Here is a 19,315-nt window from a genome sequence, read left to right on the forward strand (position 1 = left end):
CTCCAGGAACCGCGTTGCAAACTTGCATAAGTGGCACGGCGGTGGGCGCGAGCCCCCTTCTTAGTTCTACAAGTATGTGAGCCTGCAAGAAGCAGAGGGGAAAGTAAAGAAAAAACCGCACGCATGAATCATGAAAGCTCTGGCGTGCGGTGCGACAACTGGAGGGTGAAATGTGTAAGGGTGTGAACGCGGCTTCAGGAGTGAAACACAACTCCACCACATCCTGTTATGCTTTGAGTCAACGCGCCGTGTATGTGCGCTGCTTTCTGTTTGTGAGAAGTAGATGTTGGTGATCCCGGAGGAGGACCAGGCACGCCGCTGCGGAATGCTCCGCAAACAGCGCGTGCAGCGTCACTAAACGCCTCTTTTTATTATTATATCATTACTATTACTGCAGCAGCTGCTGCTGTTATTTGGTGTTTTTGTCCTCGCTGACGCGCACAGATTTCTGTCTAAGGACGAGCCTTGTTTGCTCCGGCAGCCCTGGACTCATCTCATCTCTGAGTCCTGACGAAGCCGTTTGTGAGCCCGCATTGTCATCCTCACTCAGCCCGTCCTGCTGAAACGGGGCTGGAGAAGCTTTCCACTCCCGCCTCGCTCCAAGCAGATACAACCTGCCTTTAAAGAGACAAGAAAAATAAAATAGCAATAAAAAGAAGAAGCTGCGCCGTTTCAACGCGCGCGGTCCTGCATTGTCATGTGAGAGGATGCTGCAGTGGCTTAGTCAGTTTTATTATGTAGCAGCCTGGGAAGCAGCGGTCATGAGGTGTGTATGGCAGGTATCTGCTGGAGCCACTTCTCCAGTGTGGGGGACACGGCCCCCAGTGCTCCGATGACCACTGGCCCTACTTCACCTTCCTCCAGCTCTTCCTTGAGTCCTTGGTATTTATTCAGTTTCTCGTGTTCGTTTTCCTGATTTTTCCATTTATTTTTCACATTTCTATCAAATGTTCTCAATTAAATCTTCTCATTAAGCAGTAGTGTGGCACATCTTGTCAGCACCATCATTCTAAACACATAATAAAAAGCCAAATGTTAACAGTCATCCTCAAGTAAGGACCCCTTTGTTCAGTACGCGAAAGCACGTGCGTGCGCGTGTGTGTTCAGTTGAACTGGCAATCTCCTCGGCAAAGTGGTGATTTTAGGGTGAAGCATCTCCAGTTCGATCGGCACGTGAGGCAGCGGAGTGATGCAGCACTCTGAGGAGCTCTGACATCCATCGCAGCCTCTTTGTCTGTAAATGCTGATGCAAGCTGAGCGCATCGCAGCATCACCCTCCGCTTCTGTTACATGCGTCGCACTCGCGCTTCCACGTAAGTTACCGGTGCGAGCTGCACGGTGAGGAGGAGGGGCGGGGGGTTGCAGGTGTGTGAAGGAGCATCAATGATAAGTGTCATTTTGAAGGCAGCTGATTTTCACTGACACCGCGGTGCTTGCACAACGTGTGCCAGGCGGCAGCACTCATGCGCAGTTTTACGCACCGAGCCCTTTGTTCGGTACAGTATCCCCCTGCCATTCTGCGCCCCCCATGCAAAGCAATGTCCTGTGAGGAGGGGGAGGGGGGTGGTCCAACACTGTAGAACCCAGAGTGACTCAGTCAGGCTTAAAGAACACTTCAACCAATCTGCCGTAAAGAGATTTGGTACAACGTCGCCTTTTTCTTTGTGCTGCAGCAGCTCGGATCAGACATGAAAAACCAAATGAAGAAAACAAAGATATACCATTTCAACCAGACGTATCCCGACCAGAAGATACTTTAACATGTAGAAATATTCATAGTTGCTTTTTTATTACGCTTGGAACATCTGATTTGAATTAATTTAGTCAGAGTTTCTGGTTTTACTCCTCCAACACTCATCAGTATTGAATTTCCAGTAAGACAAAAAAACAAATGTGTGTTTAATAAAAAGCAGAACTACATCAGTGATGTCTGCAAAGATCATTTCAAACAACTTTTTAGTTTATAATTAACCTCTTGAAATTGGCACATTTTGGCCAAATCATAGCAGTGTAAACATAGTTTGACTCCACAATGAATAGTTGCATCGGTGTTGCATCACTGAATTTTAAATCTCTCTTTCTTCTGCTCCTCTCCTGGCTGCAAAGCTGCAAAGCCAAATAAGTGATGATGGTTACAATTCACACAGACAATCCGACTTAAAGTCAGTTTAGATATTAACCCCGAAAGGTCCAAGCCATTTTTTACTGGTTCAAGTGTTTAAATATGAAAATACTAGAAGCCGAAGCTTTTAATCCCAGTGTAAACCAGTCTGTAGCAGCTTTTAATCCCAGTATAAACCAGTGTGTAGCAGCTTTTAATCCCAGTATAAACCAGTCTGTAACAGCTTTTAATCCCAGTATAAACCAGTCTGTAACAGCTTTTAATCCCAATATAAACCAGTCTGTAACAGCTTTTAATCCCAGTATAAACCAGTCTGTAGCAGCTTTTAACCCCAGTATAAACCAGTCTGTAACAGCTTTTAATCCCAGTATAAACCAGTCTGTAACAGCTTTTAATCCCAGTATAAACCAGTCTGTAACAGCTTTTAATCCCAGTATAAACCAGTCTGTAACAGCTTTTAATCCCAATATAAACCAGTCTGTAACAGCTTTTAATCCCAGTATAAACCAGTCTGTAGAAGCTTTTAATCCCAGTATAAACCAGTCTGTAACAGCTTTTAATCCCAGTATAAACCAGTCTGTAACAGCTTTTAATCCCAGTATAAACCAGTCTGTAACAGCTTTTAATCCCAATATAAACCAGTCTGTAACAGCTTTTAATCCCAGTATAAACCAGTCTGTAGAAGCTTTTAATCCCAGTATAAACCAGTCTGTAACAGCTTTTAATCCCAGTGTAAACCAGTCTGTAGCAGCTTTTAATCCCAGTATAAACCAGTGTGTAGCAGCTTTTAATCCCAGTATAAACCAGTCTGTAACAGCTTTTAATCCCAGTATAAACCAGTCTGTAACAGCTTTTAATCCCAATATAAACCAGTCTGTAACAGCTTTTAATCCCAGTATAAACCAGTCTGTAGAAGCTTTTAATCCCAGTATAAACCAGTCTGTAACAGCTTTTAATCCCAGTATAAACCAGTCTGTAACAGCTTTTAATCCCAGTATAAACCAGTCTGTAACAGCTTTTAATCCCAATATAAACCAGTCTGTAACAGCTTTTAATCCCAATATAAACCAGTCTGTAACAGCTTTTAATCCCAGTATAAACCAGTCTGTAGAAGCTTTTAATCCCAGTATAAACCAGTCTGTAACAGCTTTTAATCCCAGTATAAACCAGTCTGTAACAGCTTTTAATCCCAGTATAAACCAGTCTGTAACAGCTTTTAATCCCAATATAAACCAGTCTGTAGCAGCTTTTAATCCCAGTATAAACCAGTCTGTAGAAGCTTTTAATCCCAGTATAAACCAGTCTGTAACAGCTTTTAATCCCAGTATAAACCAGTCTGTAACAGCTTTTAATCCCAATATAAACCAGTCTGTAACAGCTTTTAATCCCAATATAAACCAGTCTGTAACAGCTTTTAATCCCAGTATAAACCAGTCTGTAGAAGCTTTTAATCCCAGTATAAACCAGTCTGTAACAGCTTTTAATCCCAGTGTAAACCAGTCTGTAGCAGCTTTTAATCCCAGTATAAACCAGTGTGTAGCAGCTTTTAATCCCAGTATAAACCAGTCTGTAACAGCTTTTAATCCCAGTATAAACCAGTCTGTAACAGCTTTTAATCCCAATATAAACCAGTCTGTAACAGCTTTTAATCCCAGTATAAACCAGTCTGTAGAAGCTTTTAATCCCAGTATAAACCAGTCTGTAACAGCTTTTAATCCCAGTATAAACCAGTCTGTAACAGCTTTTAATCCCAGTATAAACCAGTCTGTAACAGCTTTTAATCCCAATATAAACCAGTCTGTAACAGCTTTTAATCCCAATATAAACCAGTCTGTAACAGCTTTTAATCCCAGTATAAACCAGTCTGTAGAAGCTTTTAATCCCAGTATAAACCAGTCTGTAACAGCTTTTAATCCCAGTATAAACCAGTCTGTAACAGCTTTTAATCCCAGTATAAACCAGTCTGTAACAGCTTTTAATCCCAATATAAACCAGTCTGTAGCAGCTTTTAATCCCAGTATAAACCAGTCTGTAGCAGCTTTTAATCCCAGTATAAACCAGTCTGTAACAGCTTTTAATCCCAGTATAAACCAGTCTGTAACAGCTTTTAATCCCAATATAAACCAGTCTGTAGCAGCTTTTAATCCCAATATAAACCAGTCTGTAACAGCTTTTAATCCCAGTATAAACCAGTCTGTAGCAGCTTTTAATCCCAGTATAAACCAGTCTGTAACAGCTTTTAATCCCAGTATAAACCAGTCTGTAACAGCTTTTAATCCCAGTATAAACCAGTCTGTAGCAGCTTTTAATCTCAGTATAAACCAGTCTGTAGCAGCTTTTAATCCCAGTATACACCAGTCTGTAACAGCTTTTAATCCCAGTATAAACCAGTCTGTAGAAGCTTTTAATCCCAGTATAAACCAGTCTGTAACAGCTTTTAATCCCAGTATAAACCAGTCTGTAACAGCTTTTAATCCCAGTATAAACCAGTCTGTAACAGCGTTTAATCCCAATATAAACCAGTCTGTAGCAGCTTTTAATCCCAGTATAAACCAGTCTGTAGCAGCTTTTAATCCCAGTATAAACCAGTCTGTAACAGTTTTTAATCCCAGTATAAACCAGTCTGTAACAGCTTTTAATCCCAATATAAACCAGTCTGTAGCAGCTTTTAATCCCAATATAAACCAGTCTGTAACAGCTTTTAATCCCAGTATAAACCAGTCTGTAGCAGCTTTTAATCCCAGTATAAACCAGTCTGTAACAGCTTTTAATCCCAGTATAAACCAGTCTGTAACAGCTTTTAATCCCAGTATAAACCAGTCTGTAGCAGCTTTTAATCTCAGTATAAACCAGTCTGTAGCAGCTTTTAATCCCAGTATACACCAGTCTGTAACAGCTGTTAATCCCAGTATAAACCAGTATGTAGCAGCTGTCAGATTGGGAGGTAAATGATGTAAAATGAATGTATGAATAGATGTAGCAGCATAAAGGTCGACCAGAAGAAGAAAGCAGAATTTATTACTAACAGAACTTTGTAGAAATAACACACAGATCAACAGTGACCAAACCTTTTCTCATCTCATCGTTCTCTCAAGTTTTGGCTTTCAGGAGAAAAAATATTGTTATTGAAACAAACACACAACAGAAACTATTTCCATGTTTCCACTTTTTCCTCATTTCCAGTTATTCCTGCTACTATTTACCTGCTATCCTCACTAAACCAACTCCAGCTCAGCTGCTTTGTGGCGCCACCGTGCATCAGAAACGTCTTCTTGGCTTTATTCCAGCCATAGAGGAGCATTATTTTTCTTCTTTTCACACACACATAGAACTTTCTGCTCACTGGTTGATCTTTGGCTGCTCCTGATTGGACGTTACCGTCAATCTAAGCTCTCTGATTGGTGGAAAGTCTGACAGGAAGTGGCTTCATCATCATGTCCAGGTCTAAATAGAGGTCTCTTAGCAACATAGTAGTGATGGTGATGCTTTTATGGTGAAATGTGATAAATAATGCTGTTATCATGGATCATTGTGGATTTACCAGATAGAGTCTCTGAATAAAACTACATTTAGTGGCTGGATTGCAAACCTCCTGGACGGGATGGGTTCTGTTGGAGTTTTAAGCATTGATCAGGAATGTGGTGCTTACAGACGGATCTTAAATAACACATAGTCTCTTAGTGAAACAGCCATTGACCATTAAAACACATCAGCAACCATTTTAACTGATTCACTGCTGTTATGTAACCTGCATCATTTAACTTGAGCGTGGCTTGGGAACGTCTCTCAGCCTGAGTGAGTCTGTTTTGGGGATCTGAGTATAATGAGTCTCTCAGGGCTCCCAGCCACAGCTGAAATCTCACACGGCAACAGGATCCCATCCTGCAACCCTGTCTACCCACCGCTCCTTTTCAGGCTTTCTCTTCTGAGCCGTAACATCCAGAGCTGTTCCTCTGGGGCTCCGCAGAGCCGGCTGAATCCTCCTCTTTGTTGCTTGATGATGAAAAATGCTAATGACTGGAGAAGCTGCGTGTGTTCAGAAGTAAGCAGGCACTTATGGGTTAATGGTTCATGAAATTGCAGCTGGAATAGTTTTGATGAGGAGGAGTAATCTCACATGCTGCAGATTGAGTCTTTGCTTTTTCTCTTTTCTGCATCTTTGCATCACCTAAAACATTTAAGTGACCCTCCCTCAAGTTTCAGCTCACCATCCCAAGTTAGATCCTTAGCTTGAGGAAAAAAATAACCCAAACATGTTCCCATAGTTTTCCCACGTCAGCACAAAGGCATGTTTGACTGGGCTTCAGCCAGCGTGAGGCATGGATGGGGCTGAACTGCTGGAGAAATCTCAGATCCCCCATCTTTACACCAAGAGCTATTGTTTCCCCTCTGCCTTTCTCTCTAAGGCCATCCCTTCTTCCCCTTCCCCGTTGTGTCATGGCTGCTCATTCTTCTTGTCCAGCGTTCTGGGCTGCGATGGGCGCTGGTGTTACTGCTGGACGTGTGAAATCAGACTGCATTATCCTGGCAGACCCGGGTCCCATCAGCCTGTGCTGGCTGTTTGCTGCACAGATCCGACTATCGCCAACAGGCTGTCACATCGAAACACCGCGGGCAGATTTCTGATTGCTCTGTTTTGGTTTATGTGTGTGCGTGTGTGTGAGTGTTTAGTTTCTTTATTCATGCTGTCTGTATGAAATTATAAGATCATCCTGATAGTTGTGTCAAAGCTATTTGATGATTTCACAGACACCTCCCACTGCCTCAAGCAGGGATGTTGAGCTTCTAAACTCTCACTTTTTGACCCATCTTGAAGTCATCAATAAGTTTATGACCACATTGAGCTAATTAATTCATTCCAATGGCTTTGGAAAACACTGGAAGAGTTAGAGGTGTGAAAGTTATGGACATATTTAGGCCGTCATTGCTCTCAGCCTGGTAGTCTGTCTCTGCTGGAGGTCCGTCTTATTCCCATTTTAACCAGTTCATGTAACTTTCACCTTCCAGCTCAAAATGAAGCAAAGATCAATGAGCTCACATCAATGATCAATGATCTCAGTTTACAGGAGCAGTATGAGATCCTGCAGTCCAGCAGGTAGCAGCAATGTTAACATGTAGCATAACAACAAGATGGGACAAGCTCAGCTAAAAGACTCTACCAAGCACCAGCATCCACACTTTACTCATTCCTAGTTAGGGCTGGGCGATTAATCGATAAAATCGATAAATCGAATTTTCCATTTCTGGAGATTTATTTTTATGAAAATCTGTATTTTTTTTCCACAGTTAGTTAACAGAACGGTGTTTGTCTGACAGATTTTCAGTGAAGTGACCCTTCAGTCACGCCTGGGATTTAGCTGTACGTATAACTGCAGTGAGAAATGCTGCAAACTAGTGATGCGCGGGCCGCCTCCTAACCCGCGGGTCCCGCGGGTTACCCGCGGGTCGGGTTGGGGCGGGTCAAAGAATTTTCGCTTCACTGCGGGCGGGTTGGTGTGGTTTACTATTCTGAAATATCTAGTTCTATCTATTAATTTTATTTTTTGTCAAACTGAAAATAAAGACCTTAATCAGTGTCTACATTTTGTTACTATAATATGTAAGACAAAATATTTATCAGTTATTTAAACACAGGTCACGTTTTGTAACGTAATGTCCACGTAGGCGCGTAGTAGGCTACGCAGGTGCAGAAAGCGCCAAGCAGACAAGCAACAAAAGATGGAAGAAGAAGTGTTGAATAGCATTCGTTCGGGAGTTTACGTCCTTGAAAAGAAGAAAGAGGGTCAAATGGCTAAATCACAGGTTTGGGACAGGTTCAACGAGGTAATCAGTGCAGACAACAGCAGCAGCATTGGCTATGTGCTTTATAACACTTAAACGCTTTAAAACACTTTATTTATTTGCCTATTTATGTTTATAGGCTTAACGTTCATTTGAAAATACATTTTGTGTTGCCAGTTTCCAGTGCCAATTTAGGAGACCATATGCACCTTTCTCAGACTAAATAAAAGCATTCGTCAATATCATAACATGTGTTTTAATGGGGCGGGGCGGGTCGGGTTAAAAAAATAGAAGCGGAGGTGCGGGGCGGTTTGGTGCGGTCCAATTTTTTAAAAAGAGCGGGACCCGCGGGTCGTAAAAAAACCCGACCCGCGCATCACTACCGCAAACCCTCGTTAAGAGACAACCTTCATCAGGGGAATTATTCCTGCCGTGGATCCTGTATGATAAGGATCCAGATGGAAAGAGATCACGGATGCGTTGTGTCACATATTTCTATGTAAGATATGAAGTCTTTATATGGTGGAAAAGCTGCTATGACATTATATGCTTTGTTTTTGCTGGCATTCATTTATATAAACAAAAAAATGTTTTTAATAAGTTTATTTATGTTTTATAAAATAAAAGAAAAAAAACTATTAAAATCAAAAATCAGATTTGCTTATACAAAATCAGAGATTTTATTTTTAGGCCATATCGCCCAGTCTGTTCCTAGTATTACTTTACTCATTCCAGGATTACTTTACTCATTCCTAGAAATTCTTTGCTCATTCCTAGAATTACTTTACTCATTCCTAGAAATTCTTTGCTCATTCCTAGGATTACTTTACTCATTCCTAGGATTACTTTACTCATTCCTAGGAATTCTTTGCTCATTCCTAGGATTACTTTACTCATTCCCATGATTGCTTTACTCATTCCTAGCATTACTTTACTCATTCCTAGTACTACTGTACTCATTCATAGGATTACTTTACCCATTTCTAGGACTACTTTACTCATTCCTATGATTACGTTTCTCATTCCTAGGACTGCTTACTCATTCTTAGGATTACTTTACTCATTCTTAGGATTACTTTACTCATTCCTAAAATTACTTTACTCATTCCTAGGATTGCTTTACTCATTCCTAAAATTACTTTACTCATTCCTAGGATTGCTTTACTCATTCCTAGGATTACTTTACTCATTCCTATGATTACGTTACTCATTCCTAGGACTGCTTACTCATTCCTAGGATTACTTTACTCATTCCTAAAATTACTTTACTCATTCCTATGATTACTTTACCCCTTCCTATGATTACTTTACACATTCCTAGGACTACTTTACTCATTCCTGGGATTAACTTACTCATTCGTAGGACTGCTTTCCTTATTCCTCGGATTACTTTACTTTTTCCTAGGATTACTTTACTCATTCCTTGGATGACTTTTCTCATTCCTATGATTACTTTACTCGTTCCAAGGACTACTTTACTCATTCCTAGGACTACTTTACTTATTCCTAGTACTACTGTTCTCATTTCTGGAATTACTTTACTCATTCCTAGGATTAGTTTACTCATTCCTCTGACTACTCTGCTCATTCCCATGATTACTTTACTCATTCCTAGGATTACTTTACTCATTCCTAGGATTACTTTACTCATTCCTAGTACTACTATACTCATTCCTAGGATTACTTCACTCATTCCTAGGATTACTTCACTCATTCCTAGGACTACTCTGCCCTTTCCTATGATTACTTTATTATTTTCTAGGATTACTTTACTCATTCCTAGGATGACTTTACTCATTCCTAGGATTACTTTACTCATTTCTAGGATTACTTTACTCATTTCTAGGCTTACGTTTCTCATTGATAGGTTAATTGGTCTGCTATTCTCTTTCAACTGTAAGTAATGTGGTTTTCTTTCAGTCGGAGATGAAATTCACATGTTCTACTATGTTCCAGGTGAATTTACTCTGGCATAGTAACACGTATCTTGATCCTGCCTCTTGTAGTAATCTGACATGTTTCTGCTCTCTGTAGACACCAGGATTGTACACACTGTCATGGTCTAGAGGTTTTGGTTTTGCTGTTTTTGTTAGTTTTTTAGTTGATTTTCTGGTTTCCTGTTTAGTTGTGTAAGGTTATTTCTTTGTGTTCATTTCCTGTTCACCTGCTCCTCATTTGTTTTTTTACCTTTTAGTGCCTTTAGGTTTCTTTTAATTGAGAAATCCTTGTAACTGTCCCGCTTGTTATCCTTTGTGTCCCTTGTTAGTATTAGTCCACTTCTTAGTTTCAGTTTTCTTGTCTTGTTGTCTTGTTTTTTTTTTCTTCTTTTTTCATCCTGTCTGTGCAGGGACTCTTTATGTCTTCATTAAACTGATGACTCTTACGTTCACCTGCCCTCTGGATCATCCTCCACGCACCCTGACATTAGCATCTGGAATTAAACAGGAAATTAACATGAAGGAATAACCCTACAAAATAAAACCTGATACCAAACAGAAGGACTGTCCAGAGTCGAACAGTGGGTCTGAACATGCTGGGTCTGTCATTACAGACAGGAAGCAGAAAATCAGGCCTGGTGAAGAAGATGTTCAGACTTCAGAGCTACTGATTCTGTGGAGATGCTGTTGTGGCTGAAAATGACAAACTGAGACTATAATGTAAACTGTGGACAGTTAGTTCAGCTGTTAGGACTAATTTCTACTCATTTTTCTATATGTTGTTAATTTAACGTTGGATTTATGGAAGGACAGGACTGAGCCAGAATACAGTATTTTGGTGAGAATTTCACATATTCTCACTTTTGAAGAAAAAAACAGCTGGTTTCAGAACGGGGTGGGGCAGGGGGTCGTCCGCATTCAGCGTGGCTTCTCAGTATTTGAAGATAGTTTGGGACCCACCGGTCTGAATAGAGACAAAAAAACTGCTTTGTTTAATGACTTTTCTGGATTAAATCTGGTGCCTTATTTACACAACTTTTCCTCTGAGGTTAGATTATTTATCTAATTCTGTATAAGTAATAACTGAGTTTGACTTCAACAACACATTTAGGATTCCTGGTATTTCTGTGTGTTTTAGTGCTTTTGTTTCATTCTCGGAGTGTTGTTTCAGTTTGTAAAGATGCATTATTTCATTTTCAGCCAGCTTATATATTTTGAATAGTGAGGTTAAGAAGTAAGAAAATGTTTGACAGAAATAAGATTTTATAAAAATCGTTTTTATAATGTTTTTATATTTTTATGGTCCTACAAGCAAACACAGCGGTTATCTGTAAAAACAAGGCAGCGTGTCTCTGAGGGAACGCTGCTGCTCTCCTTTTAAACCTGCTACAGGTTCCTCATCACTTTTCTCTCCAGCTGCTGAGTCACATGACCAGAGAGGATCCAGCAGCCGGATCACACCTTTATGTTTGCTGCCACAAGGAGCCGCTTGGCTCTCCATGATGCTGCATTAAAACATTTTATCAGCACAGAGACACATTTCTTAACGGCAGCCATGAAAATATCATCAAGCTCAAAGCTGCAGTTCATGAATGTAAATTTAAGAAAACTCGTTCACAGATCAGCTTGTGAGAAGAAGAAAAGTCACATGACAAAAACATGAAATAACGCCTGAAATATAAACTAAGGAATCAATCATTTATACCAGTAAATAAGTTCATCTGTAAGACGTTTTGAACAAATTTACACCAAAACCAAAAGATTGGATTTAATACAAAGATGTGCGACTTGAATCATTGAGCCGGCTTCTTGGAAAAATGAATTACAATGAATTAAAAACCTTTAGAAACCAAATTAATTTACTTATTTATTAATTAATTAAAGGTCTAGTGTGGAGACTAGGACTATATCTCAATGCTGAAGCTTAATTTTTATGTAAACTTGGCAGAAAAAGTCTGTAAATGAGTGTCTGGTGAATTATTTCTGTGTTGTAACAAAGCTTCTGGAAAGTCTGTTTATTTCCCTTTAAACACTCCAGCATTTACAAGCAAAATGGTTGTGTGGGTTGAGCATGTGAGCAGCCTCGCTGCTTGTGCACCTGCAGCCTCCAGGTTGGTCACAAATGTCTGTCAGAGTGAAGAAGAGGATGAAGATTTCTGTCTCCACTCATGCATCAGGTGGATGGTGCTGTGTGCTGCTTCCTCTGCAGCCTGAGGTCGTCTGCTTCTGTGTGACGCTTCTTTGTTCAGATCCCTGCTGTTGCAGAGTGAAACAGTAAAAAGCTCTCTGATTGGACAGTTTGAATTGTCACCATCCAATCAGATAGACATGTAAAGAAATGGAGATAATTCACAACTTCAGAGTCTTGCACGCAGTTCTGTGCTTTGCATCTGTGAACAGGGTTTTTGCAGATGAACTTTATTTTTCATTTCTCAAACACAAATGTTTTTTACAAATGTGCAGATCCTTTCTGCACATTTGCTAACTTGATTTTTTCAGGCAGATTGTTTTTACAGATGCAAACTCTAAAATTATTTGCAAGCATTCATTTACAGCTGCAACATCTTTATGACTTAGTACTGAGCCCAATTTCATGGCCTCTTATCAACGTCAGAGTACCGAGCAGGTCATGTGATCATTAACCGTGTTTAGTGATTTATGTCTTGACATTGTGGCGTGGTTGGTGTGGTGTTTGCACATCGTACCTTCAGCATCAAGCTCCGGTTCCTTAGCGGAGAATCCCGCTCTGTTTTCTGATCAGCAGCCTGGAATCTGACCCCTGACCTGTGAAGCCATTTCCTAACTTGCTAGAGGCCTGGACATTTCCTGCCAAGGTCATTTTGTTTTTCCCCCCTTCACCCACCTCCCTCTGCGTCCTGCGGGCGATGGGAAAATCAAAGGTAGAGCTCGGTGGAAGGTATTTCTAACAATCAGCGGATTCGTTGCATGTGGAGTGAGATCATTGTTTCAGTGAAAAGAGGGGGTGGGGGGGCTGAACCTGGACTGTTGAATCCTTTATTTTATGTGGTGAAGGAAACCTGCGGTAGCCATTAATGATCTAGTTATGGTGACATTAACTGGCGGTTTGCATTTTCAATCCCAGTAAGAAGGTTGCTGGTTGAAGTCTAAGCTGGAGCTTTTTTTAGCTCTTCCTCCTGCAGAAACATCCATGTGAGGGACAGCCTCACAGCAAGAAGGTCGCTGGTTCGAGCCTCGGCTGGGGGCAGGTTCGAACCTGGGGTTTGGAGTTTGTGTGTTCTCCCTGTGTATGCCTGGGTTCTCCCTGGGTTCTTCGGCTTCCTCCCACCGTCCAAAGACATGATGTTAGGTTAACTGGTTTCTAAATTCTCCCTGGGAGTGAGTGTGAATGGTTGCTGTGATGGACTGGTGACCTGTCCAGGTGTACCAGCCTCTTACCTGCTAAGTGCTGGGTTAGGCTCCAGCTGCCCCGTGACCCGTAATGGACAAAGCGGTACAGAGAATGAGTGGACTGAATCTGCTCTGCTGTGTGCAAAGTAAAATAAATCCTACATATTAACTCAGAGTAACAGTTGTAAGGCTGCAGGTCCTCTACCTGGACCTCTACCTGGACCTGGACCTCAGGACTTCTTTCTGGAAACTGCATCATGAAAACATACTTTAGAAAGCAGGAAAACATCCAACCAGCTCTGACTTCCAGCTGCTGTTTGACACATAAATAAACCTGGAACAGTGGGAGTAAAGAAACTAGACCACACATCTGGAATTAACCACGCTTTCTACTGACCCGGGCGTAGACCTGATGCTGGGGCAGAGAAAATGTCTGTAGATATCGTTTGAGACTTGCTGGGTTTTAAAGCTGATCAGCCGCTTCTGACATGATCCTTCATGGAAAGTGAGGACTGAGGGATCTTTAGGCTGAATGAATCGTGGTGTTTAACACTGCGATTAACTGTTAAATGGAGTGAAGGTAACCTCCGTGGTCCAGTGTTTCCTACCAGGGTGACGGGTACAGGGTGTGGGTGTAGATGGATGCCACCAGATATCCACATCAACCTCCAGACGCCTGGCCAATATTTCAGAAAGGAAACTCATGTTGAAGGTGTGCGGGGGCATCCGTGGGCTCCCCGTGTCAGACCTCTATCTGATGTTGGAAAAAACCAGGTCAACAATGATTCATTGATCACATTCAACAGCTAAAAGACTCTCAGTCTGGTTTCATGAACTTTAGGGACAAAACTTCCACCAACAGCTGAAAAATAAAGATTCTTTTACTTTATTGCCCTTATGAGGACCAATGAGGCTTAAAAGATTCAGTTTTATTAGAAAACTGTTGCAAACAGTATGAATGTTGGGACGTCTATTTATCTTCAGATAAACCTGCTTTCGTTGTAAATGACGAGGAGTGAGTCAGATCTTGTTGTTGAGGCAGTGGAGTGTTACAGAAGAAAGCAAGTTCAGCGTGCGGTTTGCTAAAGTAGTGCAGCTGTAACGGAGGCTTGTGGGGGGTTGTGGGGGGGGTGGCATCCTGTGAGACCAGCACAGGTGGTTGGTGTAGTGGTGGGAGGGAATGGGGAGGCTGTGGGTGTGGAAGAGCAGTAATGGGCCCACTTCCTGCTCCGAGCCCCCCGAGCTGCACAGTAAACCTGCTAGCCTCCAACGAGACGAGCAGGGTCTCCCAGCCAATCCGGCCGCTCGCTTCCACGCCTGCTTCTTCTCTACGCTCGCTTCTTTTCCCTGATCAAGGAAGCAGAGAGGGGAAATGAACCCTGCAGCATGAAGCCGAGGACTCCAAGTGACGTTTTTAGGGCCATGGCTTTTCCATTTGCTGCACATGTGGGACGGAAACACAAAAGCCTGTGAGCTCGGTCTGATCCAGGAACGCCGTCCTTCCTGTGGGGGACTCATGTTAGGTTTACCTAGAAAACTGTCGGCTTTTCTCTGCAGAGAAAATATTTTCTTAACTCTTAATCCCCCCACCATCACCCCCTTTCCTATGAAATAACTGTGTAATAGAGGCCTCTCAGGCCAAAAAGACAAAAATGACTAAATAAGAGATTTTTACACTGTTGATCTGCATGTTATTTCTACAAAATCCCATTAACCCCATTACAAGCAAAAAATAATATAACTAAAAGAATTAATGACTATAAAAATGGTGGAGTTTTAAGGATTAATCAAAATATCATTTTAGAGCTCGAGAATAATTACTTCTAATGTTGAACTTTTTCCACCTTAGTTTTTCCTGTAATTCTATAAAACCGGACCTTATCAGGCGCAGGTCCGCTTCATGGTGAGGACATGACCCAGTGGAAGAGGAGGAAATGAGGTCAGAGCAGGGAGATGGATCCGGTCCACTTCCTGCTGCTGGTGCTGTGCTGGAAGTTCGTGGCATTCGTGTTCGTGACAAAGTCAAAAGGCAGAGTAAATATTATGTGGAGGTGTGGAAGCTGCACATAATGGCCTGAAACACCAGGGGGTTTGTTCTCAGGCTCTGCCTGTGGTTCTGCAGACAGTGATCAGACTCTGATCGTGCACCTGCAGCACCACATGCCCCGCCCCCCCGACCAGGTCTACCAGGCGCAGCCCTGGAAGGTCCAGTGTTGCTGCTGAGACTCGAGACCTGCGTCAGCCCAGCGTAAGAAGCCGATCCGGCAACGTGCATCTCTTCCTGTCAGACTTCTCCAGCGTTTCCACAGTTTTCATGTCTCTGTGGGTGAGCAGCACGTCAGAGCTCATCTCCGTCGCTATTGGCTGCTGGCAGTCAAGCCGTTGGAGGCTTTACTACCTGCTCATCTGCCATTATTTTTCTCTACAGTACATTTCTGGTTTATCTGATTTGTAAAGCCAACTAGTCTTTTGCAAATATAGTTTTATTGATGATTATCTCCAGATGTGCAGGAGATGTCTGCAGCAACTTTCCCCATCACACCAGTAACACTGGTTCTCATTCACTGTGTTTAGTGTAAATACATTTTACTTGTTTTAAATAAGTCAGATGGAGAAGAAAAGAATGAATAAATTAACCTTTCATAGCATCCAGTGGAAAGCTGTTTTCTACTGCATGCATGAGTGGCGATGGGATATTTGTTGATTAGCCATTAAGTGGGCGAATTGATTCACTTCATTATCTAACACACACAGAGGAATAAGTAGACATAAAATATCATTTAATAAAAGTACACAGAGCGTAATTACCATTAAATTGTTTGCTATGAGAAACAGCAGATATTTCTGCTCTGAACCAGAGGAACCTCATACAGAGGCTGCATCCAGGCCTCTTCCTCCATGTCTGGTCCTGCTACAGCAGTGATGATGGAATCAGGAGAGAGCGGCTTTATTAGCATAAAGAGACGTTTTCTATGTTTTACAAGCGTGCAGCATAAATCGGGTCTTCTTCTGCCTCTGGTTCGGTGGATCTTGTTCATATTAAGATGAAACTTCCAGCTGTGGAATCTGTGAGATGTGAGCTTTCAGTAGAGGAGCCGTTTGTTCGTGTTCATGGGGAAACATCATCTGTGTTTACATGTTTTTAGGACTTTGTGTACCTGGTCTTTTAATTATTGTTGTCTTAACTGTGTGTGTTGGTGATAGAAATGGTTTTGCTGAGCTGGTAGCTGAGATTCTGGACTTTCTGTGGATACCACACATGTTTATAGTTACATCTACAGACCTGACGCTACACCCGGAAACCAGATGTTAACCCTTAACTCCCGGTAGCGGAGGCTGCAGGTGCAGAGGTGAAGCTAAACAGTCAAGCTAAGAATGAAAGTTTAGAGAATTTATATCCAGAAATCTGGATAATGAAGCAGTGAAGGTGCATGGATGGAAGTTATTGTGCATATTGTGAGTATTTCTCTCTCCTCACCATCTAGAAGCTGTGAGATTCTCATCCTGCTTTCTGTCTGTTCACCTGATGCTGATATTCATCACATATTGTTCCTTCTGTGTTTAGAAGGAAGCAGCTTCACAGCTTTAAATTCATCCTGCTGACTTTTTACCTTTTAGTTAGTAAATCCTGAACATTTCATCCTTCTTTCTCATAAATATTTGATTTTATATATGAAGAAATATTTTAACTGTTGTTGTTTAAAGAGAAAACTGCTAGTAAACCTGTTTATGTGTTTAGTGCAGGGGTCTGCAGCCTTTCCAATCCAAAGAGCCATTTTTCCCTCAGCCAGCTAAATAAAACTCCTTCAGAGACGCAGATGTTACCAGACTTTTCAAAAAGGAAACTTATCAATTCTGATAAATATCAACTATAGAAGAACTACATTTTATTTCTAGTTTTAGGTTTTTAAAATAAAGAAAATCATAAAAGTTTAGCAAAAAGAGGATAGACAGACTTTCTTCTAAGGGATGTAGATATTTGTGGAAATTATGTAAAAAGAAAATAATGAAATAAAAGCCCATAGTTTCCAACCTAATGACAAAAAATAGATAAAAATATTCCAGGTACTTTTAGTGTTATTATGTTGTGGAAATTCAGTGTAATTATTCTATAAAAAAAACAGATAAATTGCTAAAACTCTGCATGTGTTATTATGTCTATATTTAAAAACATGAGTTAGCGCTTTAGCATGTTTAGCTGTGTATTAACAGCCATTGTGGAAGGTCCAGAGACCCCTTTACTGCTCCGGAGCCGCAGGTTGAACACCCTCGATTTTTAGAGGAAAAGGACTCGTAACAATGTGAATAATTGTGATTAAGAGCTTTAATCATTACCCAGCACCGGTTTTTAGGTAACTGTTTATTCTCTTTTTTTTTCTCTGTTTATTCTCTATTTATTCTGTTTATTCTCTATTTATTCTGTATATTCTCTATTTATTCTGTTTATTCTTTATTTATTCTCTATTTGTTCCCTGTTTATTCTCTTTTTATTCTATTTTTTCTCTATTTATTCTGTTTATTTTCTATTTATTCTCTATTTGTTCTGTTTATTATCTATTTATTCTGTTTATTCTCTATTTATTCTGTTTATTTACTGTTTATTCTCTATTTGTTCTGTTTATTCTCTATTTATTCTGTTTATTTTCTATTTATTCTCTATTTGTTCTGTTTATTATCTATTTATTCTGTTTATTCTCTATTTATTCTGTTTATTTACTGTTTATTCTCTATTTGTTCTGTTTATTCTCTATTTATTCTGTTTATTTACTATTGATTCTCTATTTGTTCTGTTTATTCTCTATTTGTTCTGTTTATTTTCTATTTATTCTCTATTTGTTCTGTTTATTCTCTATTTAGTCTGTTTATTCTCTATTTGTTCTGTTTATTTTCTATTTATTCTCTATTTGTTCTGTTTATTTTCTATTTATTCTCTATTTGTTCTGTTTGTTCTCTATTTATTCTGTTTTTTTCTATTTATTCTCTATTTATTCCCTGTTTATTCTCTATTTTTCTCCGTTGATTCTCTCTTTATTCTGTATATTCTTTATTTATTCCCTATTTTTCCCTGTTTATTTTCTATTTATTCTTTATTTATTCTCTTTTTTCTTTGTTTATTCTCTATTTATTCAGTTTTTTTCTATTTTTTCTCTATTTGTTCCCTGTTTATTCTCTATTTATTCTCTATTTATTCTGTTTATTTTCTATTTATTCTGTATTTGTTCTGTTTATTTTCTATTTATTCTCTATTTGTTCTGTTTATTTTCTATTTATTCTGTTTATTCTCTATTTATTCTGTTTATTTTCTCTTTATTCTCTATTTGTTCCCTTTTTATTCTCTATTTATTCTCTATTTATTCTGTTTATTTTCTCTTTATTCTCTATTTGTTCCCTTTTTATTTTCTATTTATTCTCTATTTATTCTGTTTATTTTCTCTTTATTCTCTATTTGTTCCCTTTTTATTTTCTATTTATTCTCTATTTATTCTGTTTATTTTCTATTTATTCTCTATTTGTTCCCTGTTTATTCTCTATTTTTTCTCTATTTATGGTTTTTGTTTTCTATTTTTTCTCTGTTTATTCTCTGTTTATTCAGTTTATTCTCACAAAAGTGGATATAAACAGAATTAAATCAATTTAAAAGGTGAGAATAGTTTTATTTCAGGTTCTCTGTTACCCATAAAAAGAAAAAATTGGAAAGTGCTTTTTTATCTGTGGAAACAAAGATAAAACTTGTGTTTTCTGGAGGAAAGGGTGAGATGAGGAGAGGAGGAGTAACGGGGAGGAAGGCTGGATGGGTTCCAGTAGCAGAGCTGACTGGGGAGAAGGAGCAAACTGGTTCTGATTCTAGTTCTTGAAGCTGGTTCTCTAGCATGATGCAACAGAAACATCTGATACAAACACAAACTCATCGCGTCTCCATGGCAACCGCTGATGCCAAGAACCTTCAGCTTGTTCAGAAATGCATCAAACAGGATCCGAATTGGATTTGATTTCACTGGACAATAAGATTATACATTCTATAAAGTTTTGGTCTCGTGAAAAATGTTTTTTTAAAAAGATTTTTTACTTTTAAATTTAGTCTCAATTAACTAAGTTTGTATTGATG

The 19,315-nt window shown here is 39.9% G+C and overlaps 1 protein-coding gene across 2 annotated transcripts in view; it reads left to right on the forward strand.

The window, feature by feature from the left end:
* bach2b (BTB and CNC homology 1, basic leucine zipper transcription factor 2b) overlaps positions 1–19,315 on the forward strand; it is a 109,772-nt gene that overhangs the window by 314 nt on the left and 90,143 nt on the right. The gene's annotated exons all lie outside the window — the stretch shown is intronic.

The sequence above is a fragment of the Melanotaenia boesemani genome, chromosome 22, assembly GCF_017639745.1.
Source record: "Melanotaenia boesemani isolate fMelBoe1 chromosome 22, fMelBoe1.pri, whole genome shotgun sequence".
NCBI lineage: Eukaryota > Metazoa > Chordata > Actinopteri > Atheriniformes > Melanotaeniidae > Melanotaenia > Melanotaenia boesemani.